Source organism: Neophocaena asiaeorientalis, unplaced genomic scaffold, assembly GCF_003031525.2.
Source record: "Neophocaena asiaeorientalis asiaeorientalis breed wild unplaced genomic scaffold, Neophocaena_asiaeorientalis_V1.1 scaffold212, whole genome shotgun sequence".
Classification (NCBI taxonomy): domain Eukaryota; kingdom Metazoa; phylum Chordata; class Mammalia; order Artiodactyla; family Phocoenidae; genus Neophocaena; species Neophocaena asiaeorientalis.
In genome coordinates, this window is record NW_020174046.1 from 2,437,073 (window position 1) to 2,441,872 (window position 4,800).

The 4,800-nt window shown below is 43.4% G+C and overlaps 1 pseudogene across 1 annotated transcript; it reads left to right on the forward strand.

Annotated features, from left to right (window-relative positions):
* On the forward strand, positions 1–743 carry LOC112405507 (peptidyl-prolyl cis-trans isomerase A pseudogene; annotated as a pseudogene). Its single transcript, XR_003004347.1, has one exon. The product of XR_003004347.1 is annotated as a peptidyl-prolyl cis-trans isomerase A pseudogene (transcript).
* The last annotated feature ends 4,057 nt before the right edge of the window (positions 744–4,800 follow it).

A 4,800-nucleotide genomic window follows, 5' to 3' on the forward strand; every position in this document is an offset into this window, starting at 1 on the left:
CAGACGCCGTCACCCCGGAACTTCCTGCGCTGCCCAACCATGGTCAACCCTACCGTGTTCTTTGACATGGCCATCGACGGCGAGCCCTTGGGCCGCGTCTCCTTCGAGCTGTTTGCAGACAAAGTTCCAAAGACAGCAGAAAACTTTCGTGCTCTGAGCACTGGGGAGAAAGGCTTTGGTTATAAAGGTTCCTGCTTTCACAGAACAATTCCGGGATTTATGTGCCAGGGTGGTGACTTCACACGCCATAATGGCACTGGTGGCAAGTCCATCTATGGGGAGAAATTTGATGATGAGAATTTCCCCCTGAAGCATACGGGTCCTGGCATCTTTTCCATGGTAAATGCTGGCCCCAACACAAACGGTTCCCAGTTTTTCATCTGCACTGCCAAGACTGAGTGCTTGGATGGCAAGCATGTGGTCTTTGGCAAGGTGAAAGAGGGCATGGATATTGTGGAAGCCATGGAGCGCTTTGGGTCCAGGAATGGCAAGACCAGCAAGAAGATCACCATTGCTGACTGTGGACAAATCTAATAATAAATTTGACTTGTGTTTTATCTTAACCACCAGACCATTCCTTCTGTAGCTCAGGAGAGCACCCCTTCATCCCCATCTGCTTGAAATATCCTATAATCTTTGTGCTCTCATTGCACTTCTTTGGGTTCCATATTTTCCTTATTCCCCTCCAAGTTTAGCTGAATTGCAAAGTTAAGTTTATGGTTATGAAATAAAAACTAAACAACCAAAAAAAAAAAAACAAAAAACAATGATCCCAGACTGCTCTCTGAATGAGCCAACCAATAAAGTGGCCCACGTAGCTCTTGCTTTTATTATGATTGATTCCTTTTTTTGCGGTACGCGGGCCTCTCACTGTTGTGGCCTCTCCCGTTGCGGAGCACAGGCTCCAGACGCGCAGGCTCAGCGGCCATGGCTCACGGGCCCAGCCGCTCTGCGACATGTGGGATTTTCCCGGACCGGGGCACGAACCCGTATCCCCTGCGTCGGCAGGCGGACTCCCAACCACTGCGCCACCAGGGAAGCCCTGATTGATTCTTTTAAGCAGCTTTATTGAGGTGTAATTGATATACAGTGAACTGCACATATTTAAAGCACACAATTTGATGTGTTGACATATATATACCTACTATATATATATATATATATATACACACACACACCTGTGAAACCATCTCCACAATCAAGATAGCGAACATATTCATCACCCTAAAGTCTCTTCATGCCCCATTAACATTCTTTCCTCTGCCACTCCTGCCCCCTCCCCTCTCCCAGGCAAACACAGATCTGCTTTCTGTCAGTATTATCTACTTTGCATATAAATAAAACATAAATTTATTCATTTATATTTTTGGCTGCGTTGGGTCTTCGTTGCTGTGCGCGGGCTTTCTCTAGTTGCGGCGAGTGGGGGCTACTCTTCCTTGTGGTGCGCAGGCTTCTCATTGTGGCGGCTTCTCTTGTTGTGGAGCACAGGCTCTAGGCACGTGGGCTTCAGTAGTTGTGGTGCGCGGCTTCAGGAGTTGTGGCTCACAGGCTCTAGAGCACAGGCTCAGTAGTTGTGGCGCACGGGCTTAGTTGCTCTGCAGCATGTGGGATCTTCCTGGACCAGGGCTCGAACCCGTGTCGCCTGCATTGGCAGGTGGATTCTTAACCACTGTGCCGCCAGGGAAGTCCCTACTTTGCATTTTTAAGAGTTTTATATAAATGAAACCATACTGTATGTACTCATTCTTGTCTAGCTTCTTTGAATTATTTTGAATATATATATTACATAATTATTTTGAGATTCATTCCTGTTGTGTGTATGAACATTTCATTCCTTTTATTGCCAAGTAGTATCCCATTGTGTGGATAGAGCATGGTTTGTTTATCCACTCACCTGTTGAAAGATATTTGGTTTGTTCCAGTGGTGTATGTCAGTTGTATCTCAATAAAACTGGAAGAAAAAAATTATTTTTTTTATTACTGTGTTGAGATCTTTTAAAAAAAAATTAATTAATTAACTAGGTTGCATCAGGGCTTAGTTGCAGCAGGCGGGCTCCTTTGTTGTGGCATGTGAACTCTTAGTTGTGGCATGCATGTGGGATCTAGTTCCCTGACCAGGGATCGAACAGGCCCCCTGCATTGGGAGCGTGGAGTTGTATCCACTGTGCCACCAGGGAGGTCCCTACTGAGGTCTTAATATAGTCTAGCGCAAGTCCTTTCTCAGATATATGCTTTGCAAGTTTTTCTCTCAGTCAGCGCCTGCTCTAGTCACAAAGTCTCCCCTCTGTGTATGTGTTTTTCCTAATCTTATAAGGACACCAGTCATGTCGAATTTGGGGTCACCCTAATGACTTCAGTTAACCTTGATTACATCTTTAAAGACCCTATCTCCAAGTACAGTCCCATTCTGAGGTACTGAGAGTTAGGAATTCAATATATGAATTTTGGAGGGATAGAATTTATCCCCTAACAGCCACCTAACTGAAAGGCGAAACTATTCAGAATTCAGAAGGACTATATTTCTAATCCATTCAACACTGGTAACTCAATGGAAGATTCTTCAAGTGAATTTCAAGTAATGATGTCATATTATTTGTGGAACATGAATTCTCTCTAGCGGTTCACATTACATGACATTGGCCATATCTACTTCACCAATGGATGAGCTTTCCCAGAAAAAAAACCTCTTTGTGAATCGTGAGTCATTCTCTCCTTTTGTTAGCTTCTGAGCTCTGAAAGAAGTGAAGCAACACCTTTCCAGGTGTAAAACAGAGGTAATAACAGTATTTGCCTTATAAGGTTGTGGTGAGGAGGCAAACAGATAATTCACATAAAGCCCTTAGTAAGGGCTTAAAATGTTAGCTATTGTTATTTATTCATCAAATACAGGCTGAATTCTGGCTTCACACTAAGCGCTGTGCACAGTGTTGCCGCAGAGTTGAAGATAAATCAGTCATGGATACAGCATCAAGTAAATGATTAATCTATTTGTAGTATTAATAACTACCAGTTATTGAGGGCCTTCTGAGGGTCAACTTCTATGCTGGTGCCTTATATTGATTATTTCATTTACTCTTCAAAAATATCTTGCAAAAGAGGTCTTACTTGTTCCATTTTATAGATGAGGAAACTGAAACTCCTTGGGGTAACTAAAGCCCTATAAATCAGCTATGTAGTCATGGACGTGAGCTTTACACCAGACCTGTCTGATGCCTAAGTTATGCTCCTTTCTCTGTGAGCTTGTGGTCACAGAAGAGACACTGCACATGTACCAAGAAATATACCGCAGGGAAAAAGTGCTATGTGCCTTAAGAGAGATATTGATTGTTATAGGCATTCGAACAGGAAGAGAGATTTCCCTTTGGGATTTTAGGGAAAACCTGTAGGAGAGAAATAATTTGGGCCGAATTGGTACGTGTAGAATTGGCAGGGTTGGGGGATGGCAGCATTCCTGGGTATAAGAACAAAACCATACAACAGGAAATTGTGGTTTTTAAATGAGGAACAAGAGGGTGTTCGGTTTGACTAGAATTATGTGGAAAACCCTCATCAGCTCCAGCTTGAACTATTGCCCCTTTGTTCTCCTTCTAACTCTCCCTCTGTCTCATCCTTCTTTGCACTTGGTCCCCTATATCTTGTCCACATTACTGGGAGATGGATGATCTTTCTAAATCTGATCATGTCGTTCCCCTGCATGAAATTCTCCAATGTCTCCCCATCACCAACAGAAGAAATATCTAAACTTTAGAGCCATGATGGCCTGAACACCCAACTAAAAGTTGGGAGGAACTGCCACATTCCCTGACACGGCCCTGGTCTTCACACAGGCTGGTTTGCTTTTTCCTTACTTATCCTCCTGGAAAATTCTACTTTCATTCTTTGGTTTCAGCTCTTAAAAAAATGCCTTCCTTGAAGCCTTTTCAGATTCACCTCCACCCCCTCCCCCCAAACTTGACTCATCTTTTTAAGCACCCACTACATTTGGTGTGGGATCATCCAATGATTATTTTATTATGATGATTAGGTTACTCAGATATTTTTCCATTTTTTACCTTTTTGAAGGCAAAAGCTGTCTTACTTTCTCTTTTGCATTCTCAAGCCTCAATAAGTAGCAAGAGTACAATGAATACTCCTTGAATAAATGAATGCATGAATGAATACCGGGACTATATTAGCAAGGAATATTGAGGTTATATCTTTGGGGATCTAGATGGTAAGTTTAAGTGATTCGGTTCTTTTATTCGTTTTATTTTGTTCTGCACAGGGAGCCAGGGACCATTTTTGAACAAGGGTGATTAATCATGGGTTAGTGTGTAAAGCTATAGGAAAGGCCAGAGTCAGGAAGACCAGGAGGCTATTATAGACATGTGGGAATTGGGGTAGTATTAGAAAATATTTCACTTTACCTTTTTTTTTTGTTTTGTTTTTTTTGCGGTATGCAGTTCTCTCACTGTTGTGGCCTCTCCCGTTGCGGAGCATAGGCTCCAGACGCGCAGGCTCAGCGGCCACGGCTCATGGGCCCAGCCGCTCCGTGGCATCCAGGATCTTCCTGGACCGGGGCACGAACCCGTGTCCCCTGCATTGGCAGGTGGACTCTCAACCACTGCACCACCAAGGGAAGCCCCACTTCACCTCTTTGACCAAAGAAAATGTTACTGGGAAATGAAGTGAACTTTTCAGTTAGTAAACTTTTTCTCAAAATCCCAGAGCCTAAGTAAGAAATTCTTATCTGCTCCATTACCATGTTCTTCTGCTAAATGAGGTTGCAGTGGATGAGTGTTATTTCCTTGTGGCTGATAT